At 37.2% G+C, this 11,340-nt stretch overlaps 1 protein-coding gene across 1 annotated transcript in view; it reads right to left on the reverse strand.

Moving 5' to 3' along the window:
• The window catches only part of otud7a (OTU deubiquitinase 7A), a 45,836-nt gene extending 35,877 nt beyond the window's left edge, over positions 1–9,959 (reverse strand). The window contains exon 1 of the mRNA XM_028043940.1: positions 9,818–9,959. The gene's annotated coding sequence lies outside the window, so the exon portion shown is untranslated. The remainder of the gene's footprint in view (positions 1–9,817) is intronic.
• Positions 9,960–11,340: the final 1,381 nt, after the last annotated feature.

Consider the following 11,340-nt stretch of genomic DNA (forward strand, 5'->3'; position numbering starts at 1 on the left):
ATTACAAATAGATTGATATTATATAACTGTCAAAAATATATTTTTGTATTTATGCTTAAAAAATGATCGTTTTTCTCCCGTTGTGTTAACGATTGTGTTAGGCTCTTATCCTGATATTCACAATAAGTTTGAAGAACTGTAGCAAAGCACCAATCTGTTGTCCATGCCATTTATACCAACAATCTGAGCTTTTACCATTTATGGCACCTCTGAGTCAGAATCAGAATTAATTATCACAGCAATTATGCTGCGGTTACCCAAGTGACATTTACTTACAACAGGAAGACTCATTATTATCTAACATATCTGGGGGATTTCTGCCTGTAAAATCATTTCCTTTCATTAAATCTAATAAAATGGCCTTGGCTGGTCATGCTGGGAGTTTGCACAAATAACTATGTCTCTATGTAGACCCTGTTTTAAGGTGTAGCCAACTCTCTAGCCCTATGGCAGCTGGAAAAAATCCCTGCTCTCGTGACCTCGAACACAACAAAATGGTCTTAGTTATGAAAAAAAGTCCCATTTTCTTGTATGCTCTTTTTATGTACAAATTAATTAAAAGAAAGCATACAGAAAGTCAGAAACTACTTTTTGAAAACAGCTAATAATCGCTCTCCTGTCCTCAAAGGTAAATCAGCTCTTCCTTTCTGACAGAGCAGCAGTTCATCCAAACAAAGAGCCTGGTGCCAAGGCAGAAAACTAGATCATAACCCTTTAAAATATCAGTCTTCTCAAACATTCAATACCTTGACCCTAAGTGAAACTTTTAGAGAGATATACATAAACAGACACCTACAACTTTTTTTTTCTTCTTACTTTTTTGTACATGATGCATATTACAAAAAATAAAAATTTTAATTTGGCATCAAGAAAAGACATGGAAAGACTAAAACACTTAGCCACTCTCTCCATCTCCATCCACATTAGATGCTCAGGGCATCAATCTAATCATCATAATAATGCACATGTTACTTTTGGTCAACATCTGCATTGGCTTTTAGAACCTGATGTAAGACCAATAACATAACTGTAGCCGTCAACACGTCATGTTCAGAAGAAGGATATAGCTTAGTTTGTCCTGATCTCTGCTTTGATTCTTTGTTTTTATTTCAGAAATAAGAAACACCCACAGTCATGCAGCTAAGCTGCCTGGAAATAAAGTTCTTTATAATCTCCTGTCAACTCAATAAGTCAGAGCGAAGCACTGAACTATGTCAGGTTGGTCTGATCAGGTCATTCTATGTCAGAGCACAAAAAAACCCTCTCAGTTCAGGTCAGTGAATGGTACCAAGTACCTAAAGCTCTGCTCCAAATTCTTCTAAGTCAAGTATAATGAGACCTCACAAAATTGAGCTCATTCCAACAATCTCTTTGATGATTTTCAGCTTTGCCTTCATTAACATGTTTTGCAGGATTGGGTTGACTTTGTTTTTCATTTTAGCCAAAATAATAAAAATAAACTTACTGAACAGAATCATTTGGCTGCATTTGATCATTTTCACTACACATTAGAAATATATTTATAATCTATTTTATTTATTATTTTTTAAAGCAAAGAAAAGAAATGTGTGTTTATTGCCAATACTCTTAATGCAACAAAAATGTAATTGTAACTATTAAATATACAATAAATAAATAATATTTTATATTTATCATATCTAGCTACTTATCCAATATAAACCAGCTTCAGGACAGCTTATTGACATTGTAAAACTATGTATTTAGAATCCAAATCAGTTTTATTCACAACGTTTGTGCACATAACAAATAACTATTTTGTACTTTGGATCAGCTTCACTCTCAACATCTGCAACTTGTTGATTTTGAGGTTTCCGGGCTCTTTATGGGTTTACTAGATATATCTGAAGCTGTTTGATCTCAGAACTCTGACAGAACTCTTCTCATGCAAAAGCTTTAATGTGCTCATCTTTGAAGGATAGATTTATTTCATAAATATATGAAAAATATTTAGAAAGCAGAATTTTACTGACTTTCCTTTTCTTGCAACAAGTGCAGACCATGGTTGTCCTATTCTTGACAAAAGTACCTTCATTCTAAATGCCAGTCTAAAAACAAATGAAACTCTTTAGTTTTCTCATCAGAGTAGTTGGCACTCTTACCTCTCAGCAGTCTGGGTTGGGACTCTCCCTGTCACTGAATGGGTGTCTCCTAATTATACTAAATTAATTAGAAAGTGTGTGTTGTTCGATTCAATTTACTGTAATTCAGTTGTTTATATAGTTCCAAATCACAACAAATGTCATCTCAAGGCCCTTAAAATAACTCATTTCAGTTTAGTCATACATCCAATTTATGCTACTCTCAAACAGTGCTTTACGTTCAGTTCATTATTCAAATGACCTTAAATTTAATATTTAGTGTATTTAGAAGAAAGCAGAGGAGGCAGGGTCACAGAACCTCTGTTTGATGTAGCATCTGAGATTTAAAAAAGGAAAAATAGTCAAGAAACTGGACTTTCAGATTGAGGAAAGCTCCAGAACGAGTGAAGAGAGACGTCACAGAAAATTCACTGCTTTCTGTCAAGAAAGCAGTGAATCTGAAGCATGAAATCAAGATGGCTTTTCGGTAGTTATGTTCTTAGGGATAAATGATAAAAACCCACCCAACCCACTGCAATGTGAGATATAAGAGAATTTGAGTAAATACAACTTAAGTAAATACAACCACTTCCTGTTTTGACTGATCTGCAAGCTACTGTAACTTTGACAACTGACATTTTAAGCTTTGTCTTTGGAAAAGCAACAAATGCAGGGCAGAGGTAATCTTTTAGGTTTTCTAAGGCACTGCTTGGTACGGACAATGCCTTGATGTCCTTCATGTGCTAAATCAACTCTGAAACACAGTCAAGCAGGAACAACTAGGCGATCTGTCAATCTCAATATCAGTGAACCATGAACTGACAACTCATGTCGTATCTGAAAGTATGGAGATTTCTGGAAGATTTTGTTTGCATTTGGCCCAACCTTTTTCAATCTGGTTGCGCAGTAGGGACAGTTCTGGGCAGGTTTAACTGGCAGAAGTGAACTCTGGAAGAGAAATGGCACACAGTGACACTTTAAAAACAGCTGCAATCATGTCAGGTTCCTCTGTTGCCTCGTTTTCAGCAGTTTGTGGTAGTCTGGTCAGGCAGTCAGCAGTGACATTTTGGTGTCCTGGGCGGTAAGTGACATCATATATGAAGCAGAGCAGTTGAGCGGACCATCTGGCAATAATTGGTCCAGCACGGCCAGAACCTTTAGAGGTGAGTAAATTCGTAAGTGCTTGGTGATCTGTGCGAAGAACAAAGCGACAACCCCAGAGGTAGGTTCTCCAACTTTTCACAGCCCAAACGCAGGTGAGAGCTTCACGTTCGACCGTGGAGTACTTGCGCTCAGTAGAAGAAAGAGTTCTGGATGCAAAAGCAACAACTCTCTCACAGCAATAGCAGCAGCAAACGTGTCTCCGGTATTCAGCAGGGTGTGGAAAAGCCTTTGGCCCTCATGCCTGTACCCAAGGCATGAAGTAGAACCAAACGCTTTCTGGTATCAGGCCAGCCATCCTCCGATGCAGCTATCACCAACATGTAGTTGTCGTACATTTTTTTTGTCATGTTGGAAAGGGTATCGCTGGTTCCCCTGGGCATGGCATGAATGGAGCAGGTAAAGGCACAGAAATAGGCATCCTTGTCGCCAATGTCGTGGCATTGCTATATTGAAATAGTGGAAAATAAGCAGCATCAGACGTAATTCAGCTTCAGTTCTCTCTTGCATTCTCTTCTTCTCCACGTACAGCATATTTTGTCACATGCATATTCAGAGCTCCCCCTTCTGTCCTTTTCATGCAATAGCAGAACATAACAATATTCAATAACAGAAACTAAATTTGTACTTTTACAGATCATAATGTAACCCTAAGGTCACACTATTTTCTTCACTTAGTTGTGCCTATCAACTAAGATTTCTTAGACTAAACTTGATTTCTTCATTCCATTTTAAGGACACATTAGTCCTCATCTGATTATTGCAGTCTGAGTAATTGTTCCTCATTTTAACCTCCCCAGCTAATTTTGAGCATGTTTTATAGCAGACTTTCTGCTGCAGATGCGTTCTCACAGCTGCGTCCTGATCGAGCACAAAGCGAGGATGTGACGCAAAAAGCATGCCATGAAAATCGCAACGTTTTGTTTATAGTTCTTTGGGATCGGACAACAGGGCCCGTTATAATGGGAGCATCAGCAAAAAAAATACATTGAGGCAGCAACTTGCACCAGCAAGCTCACGTTTGTCATAAATTCATATTTATATCTTTATTTACTAACTACTTTTACACTTTCACGTAGTCTGCCACTTCATAAAGAACTTTATGAGAGGCTTATTTTAAAGATTTAACATGCTTTATAAGGAAAAGATAAGGACAAAAAATAGATAACCATGCATTATTTTTTTTTTAACTTTCAGTACAAAATGACAGATGTAATGAGTGGCCTAATATACGCAAACTAACTTGCCAAGCTACAACGTCTCAACAGCCATAAATGTGATAGAATGACAACACCCTGAAAAACCAATCCAGTGGGGGGGGGTTTCACAGAGGAAGAAGCGTGACCTATTTTTCCTGAGTGAATGAAAATGACCAATCTTGTGAATCTGAATTAAGTCACCAGGGGTATCCGGTGCAACTGTGTTCTGTTTGATTTATAAACGGCTCCCTTGCTGATTGGAAGGCAGAGCAGGGGACGGCTGTGCCCTGTAGGCTTTGTGATGGGGATGTTACAGTGGCAGACGTTTCCAGGAGGCACTTTCCTACCAGACTCGGCACCAGACAGGGGAGGCAGCAACGCAAATGAAATGAAGTGCAAGATGAGCAAAGGCCTAAAACAAAACACACTGTCTGACTTAGATGACTACATGCATCACATTTTAACTCAAAAATAAAAAGGTAGGTCATATACAACACTGATGAACAAGTTGTTATCCCTTTCTTTAAAGCTTAATCTGAAAGAAATCCAAAACAAGCAAAATACTATTATAGACCCATCTTTTATCTTAACAGCCATTTCAGGTACCGACCATACTGTGTTGTACATGTAAAATTCATATTACATAAACAGTGGAGTAAAATAAAATGCAAATACTGTCTGTAGTATATTTTGACTCAACATGATACTACAAAACTAGGTGTTGTTATGTAAACCTGAGAATTTCATAATGGTCTATTTAAATTGTCAATGAAAAGTTAAATCTAAGTGATACAAGCGTTTTCTTTTAAAGTAATTAGCCAAATTGCACAATCTGTGATTGAAGTACTGTTGTGTATAATAACATATAGTTTTGGTTCAAGAATTTGAATTGAAGATATATTGTTTAAAGCTAAAACACTAGCCTTTAAACTAATCTTTAGATTAGGAACTTCAGGGAAAGTAGCAGATATAATGTTCGGTTGGAAAAGATAAGGTAGTTAGCTAAGTCAGGCCAAATTATAATAATAATGCAATGTTATCTTTTTCCCTAATATTGTGTATTTACTAAACAAATGAATTAACAAACTATGCAAGTTTTCAGATTTGGAACAGGAACACCATTAGATAGGGAATGATGCCAGATCCAAGTCTGGATGTAGATCAACTCATTTAAATTAAAAACTGTTTAACATTATTCTGTAAAAGATTATCTGTGTGCTTGCAAATACATTACAGACATACTTATAAGTTCTGTTGTCTGCACCATTATGTCGTATCAAACTTTGACATTAAAATCTATGTATTTGGTTGGTTAAACGTAGCTCTTAATAGTACACAACACTGTTCTGCTATCAAGTGATATCTGAGCAAAGCAGCAACTCTAAGATGGCTACCACAGCCTCATCACCTTTCCCCATTATGATTATTTAGGACCCCTTCTGTGAGCTTCCATGAACTCTGGCTGACCTCTTTACCGAATGGTAAGTGTTGTGAATGGTAGACACAACACTTACCATTCGCTTCTTCACCTGCAGATATGTCTGAAGAACAGCTCCCACTTCAAAGCTGTGCACTGATTGAACCATGATTACAATAGGCCCTTGACTCGTTCATGTCCTCTAGAAACTAAACTTTCAAGGAATCAGGCATGAAGACTTGTGGTTCTTTTTAAAAGGAAACAGTGGATGGAGTGTTATTTGCAGGTTCTTTTAAAGTTATTTAGTTTCATTATATAAATTAATAAAAGGGAGCTGCTTATTTCCCAATTCCAACACTGCGTGTCAGACCCCATGTTTGTGGGGATGACACAGAGTTGTGTATGTTCTGTTCTGATCAAGCATTAATTTGTACCCACCAGGTAATGGTTTAGTAGCTGTTTCAACAATTTGGATTAATTTTCTATAACCTACCTCAAGTAGTAAAACAAATAAGTAGACACTAATAAACAATATCAGCTGGACTTATCTTGCTGAGGTTAGGGTACCTAATTTGTCATATTTTCTAAGAATTGTTTTCAGATGAAATAGGGTACAATGCAAAGTTTTTAGATTATATCATAATCTAATTTCAGTGGAAATAAAATGTCTACATGTATATTATGATGCCAGATTTCTGCAAATTAAAATAAAGTAGACCAATAGAAATCATTAAAGCTTAATAAATCATTTTATTTTACCATTAATGCAACCTAAAAAACTCATGGCCTATGTCCTTTTAAAAAAATAATAATAACTGTTTATACTTTTTTCAATCAGATATTTTATATTTTAAAATATAAATTAGTTATATAAATCAGTTATTTTATGTCTTAAAATAACAGATTGAAAAAAGTGGATAGATAACTGAGTACACCCTTTTTTTTAAAAGAAGTGGCTGTGCTCAGTATAACCCAACTCATTCAAACTCATGTTAAATAGGAGTCAGTACACACTTGCCATAATTTAAGGCCATCTGGTTAACACCAAATAAAGCTCATCTGTTGCAACCGGTGCCCTGCGATGGACTGGAGACCTGTCCAGGATGTACCCTGCCTCTCTCCTGAAATGTCTCACTGGAGATAGGCACCAGCAGCTCCTCCTGACCCAACTAGGGGCGAAGGTGTAAGAAAATGGAAGGATGGATGTTGCAACAGGAATCTCCTGTCTCTACTTAGTAGCACAGCCATGGTCCTGAGAGAGCTTCCAAACTATCAGAGGAATCTCATTGTCAAAAGGTAAGAAGAAAGAGTAAAAAAAGATTTCCAAGTGAAGAAAATGTACTTGTTTGTTTGACAGTTTTTATCTTGACTATTTCTACTATTCTTAATAGAATGTCAATTTATTTAATGCATTTGTTTTGCTTGGTCAGCCCTTTGATTGTCACTTGAAAAGTGCTATATAAATAAAGCTGAATTGGACAGTGCTATTAACATTTTCATCATGTTTCGGACGTTAACCGAAACATGATGAAAATGAGAATAAAACTTCTCAGGGAACCTGGTAAGAGGCTTACAGCAATACTAAAAGAGCTGGAGAAATTACTGACAGCTACTGGCTCTGTAGTACATGTGACAAAAATCTTTTACATTTTTACTAAAGTCTGGTCTACAGGGTCTTTGTAGGATCTTTGTAGGTCTCCTGAAAGCATGTTAAAAGGTCAAGTCTTATTACATCAAGGTTGTCCCAAACTTTTAGGAAACAATTCTAAAAGGTATCTTTGATGAAAAAACAACACTGCATAGCACCAAAGAACAATACACCCACAGTGAAGCAAGAGCGTGGCAGCATCATGCTTTGAGGCTGTTTTTTTTTTCCTCTGGAATTGAGTCAAGCAGGAGGAAATTATGAATCGTTCCAAATGCGAGTAAATGCGTAGGCCTGTTTTAAAAAGCTGAAAGACAAAGAGGAGCTGTATCTTTCAGCACAATAACAACAACCACAAGCACACATCCAGATTATTTTTTCTTAACTCGAAGTTTCAAGTTATGGAACAGACCAGTCATTGTTCAGAGCTGAATCTCACTGAACGTTTTTGCAGTGATTTGAAAATGGCTTTGGCTAGGAGATCAGTTTGGGGATTTTTGTGGGAATTTTTTGCAATGAAATGTTGATGAACAATACTAAGATGTGCTATGCAGATAGACTTCAATGCAAAAAGACTGAGTTCTGTAAATAATACTTCAAGAAAGTATTAACTGAAGTGTAAGAAAACATTTATGAAAGCATTTAGATTTAGGTTGTTTTGTTTTTCTTCTGAAAGATTTCAGGTTGTCTTTAGTTAAATTGTAGAGATTATAAGTCACAATAAAGAATAAAAATTCAAAGACAATGTATACTGGTCTCATATTTTACCCACACTAGAATAAATGACAAATTGGACATGAATATTTATGAATATTTAGCTCCATTATTCTTAATGCATACTAATCCTCTGGGACAGACAGATGCACACTGTTTTAAATATCTGGAGTCCATTTTTTTGTTTGTTTTTGATACAAAATGAGTTGAGAGAAACAAGCTGACAATACTTTGGTTGGAATTAAGTAATTCAATTGATGCACAGGTGGACTGAACCAGAGCAAATAATGAATAACGAGACCAGGGGGAAAAAATAACTTATTCACAGCTCAAACGTCAAACTTCAATTTCAAAGTCAATTCTTTTGAAATTATCTCATGGAGGTATCTCTTTGCTCGGGTATTTGATGTGCGTGGTGGACACAGATGTTACAAGGGCCTGTCATTTTGGATCAGTCCAGGAACGATTTGATAAAGCAGCACTGCCTCAGAGACATGAAAGCCCGACCAGGTTCAACAACAACAACAACGACGATAGTCGTCTCTGGCTCTGCTGAATGCCAGAGACTGAAAACAGAATTCACTGTGGCAACTGATCAGGTGCCAGGCGCCCTGTCCCCAGTGCCCTGCTGCACCCAAAGCCTCCACAGAGCTGACGTTGGCCTGGTTCGGCCCGGCAGCCACGGGGCCTGCTTTAGTAGCTCTACCTATCAACTATTTGAGCTACCTGCTGTCAGCTGCCTGTCTTACGAATCAGACCAAAGCAATCAGACATGACGGGAAGGAGTTGTATAGTTGAGATGACCTGATGTTAAAAAAATAAAAAATCATCATCATCCTTTAATTGAGGTAGGAGAAATGTGAAGCAGCTCAGTGTTATTATGTAGGTCTTTGTCAGGGAACATGAGTAGGGTTTAAAAATACCACAGCACTGAATCAGTGGCCTCACTATCTTCACAGGCAGACATCGGTAGATAACTACAGTAATGTAAAGACAGACAGAGGTGTTCTTCCTGTATTTCATAATGTGCATCTTAAAGTGGGACTTGATGCTTTTCTTCACCATCAACACGTAGAGCCATCTGGCCTAAATAAACACTGATTTTTAATAGCCAATATCTGCAAATATCAAATATGATAACAATAATATCTCTATGGGTGCACACCTTAAATTTAGACATTTTAATGATCTGCTACCATCACACAATCCACCCATTAGTCTCATAATTAGGATATAATACATCGCTACTATATGGTTCTACATGACAAAGGTCTGTGACTAAGCATGCAGATGCATGTTTGTACGGCGTTTTACTCCCATCAGCCCGGCTGAAGTCTCATCCCAAAGAGCCGATGAGGTTTTTAGAGCCCTCGATGTGTCTGCCTTCGAGCTAAAATAAAGCCAAGCGCACGGAACCTGAAGTTGATTTCATCGAAGCACGTACTCGCATAAAGACAGGTGCACCTGTCTGCAGTGTGCAGCCTTTTGTTTTTAACAGCAAATGAGCCACGGATCGTCCAGTCGTGTGCATAACGTGAGGATTTTGTGATAGAACAAATGAAATCGGCTCAAGCCGTCTTACCGTTGCCTTTTCAGTCATTGCTCCCCATCATTACGTTTTCGGCCCAGACCTCTGACGAGCCGTTTATTCCAATCAGGCTGTCTCACTCACTCTCTCACTCCCTCCCTGCCTGTCTGCCTCCCTGCCTCTTTCTCTCTCTCTCTCTCTCTCGCTCATCCCCATGTCATGTTTCTCCGCTGCAGCAGAACCAAGCCGCGCCTCCTCCGCAAGCGCCGTGACGTCCGCTAGTGACCCCGGCGGCACCTCCAAGGGGGCTCCGCAAGGTGTCGCTGTCTTTGAACAAAAAAAATATATAAACAAGTCAGTGCATTGAAGTTATTTTTGTTTGTTTTGTTTTAAATTCGGGTTTTTGGTCTTTTTAATGTAAAAAAAAATAATAATAATAATAATCAAGTACAAGAATTAATATTAATACTATAAAGAAAACCACAAAATAATTAAAGACGGCCACACATTTCATTCATGCATCTTATCTATAAAGTCCATTTTTAAAATAAAAAATACTGGTTAGTATAATAAAAAAATTTACCTTGTTCCTGATATAGTTTTACATGCTCATGTTTATCTTTGTCTCGGTTATTTAGGCCCAACATTTTGTATTATGACATCAAAACATTGCTCGTAGCAGTAAGCAAAAAGGCTTCAATGACTGAAGAGATTTAAGCTTATGAAAAAAATTTGTTTCTACAAGTAAGGGGCACAAATCCAGATTCACATGCTGCAGAAGTTTCTGTTTGATCCGGATTTTTTTGTCCTCAATTTCTGTCTTAATGGTGAAGCTTCATCAACATTTCCAGCTCCTTTGTCTTTTTTACTAATTGTGTAAAAAATCTGTAACTTCAACTTTGACTGAAATTTGCAGCCACTCACATGGACTATCAGTAGGTCGGCATCATAGTGTTGTGTAATGAAGAAACAGTCCTTACTTCAGTTACTTCAATTCACATCAACAGAGAGTTGAAACTTTGTCACAAGAGGGCGTTTCAACAGGACAATAAACACAAAAACACACCAAAACTGGTTTGGAAGAGGGCAAAATTGGTTATTAGTTTCCCTTGAAAACAATTTTTCCTGTTTTAATTTTTTTCTCATATACTCAAATGACTCATATCATCAAACAAAATAAAACAAACAAAAAATCTTTCTTATTGTTGAATCAGGAAATCTGATCTCAGCTGATGAGGTACATGAGTTTTACAGTACCTTTAATGTTATTCTGGTTTATTTTGTGACTCCTGGTTGAGTTACTGGGTAATTTTGGTAGGGTGGCCACCTGTGTGAAGGTTTATTCCCAATATAATCACATTTGTGGACAGTGGGCATCACTGTGCTTTACTCCCAAAGCCTTAGAAATGGCTCTATAACTCTTTTCAGAATGACACACATTATATAGATTAATTACACACGGTTTGAGGTTTGCAAGCTTTTACTTTAGTTATTTTTTATGATTTTCATTTTATAGCTAATGAAAACACATTTCTTGAAAGATTAGAATATGATATCAGACCAAATAAATAAAGGAA

This window comes from Xiphophorus couchianus, chromosome 2 (genome assembly GCF_001444195.1).
Source record: "Xiphophorus couchianus chromosome 2, X_couchianus-1.0, whole genome shotgun sequence".
NCBI classification, from domain to species: domain Eukaryota; kingdom Metazoa; phylum Chordata; class Actinopteri; order Cyprinodontiformes; family Poeciliidae; genus Xiphophorus; species Xiphophorus couchianus.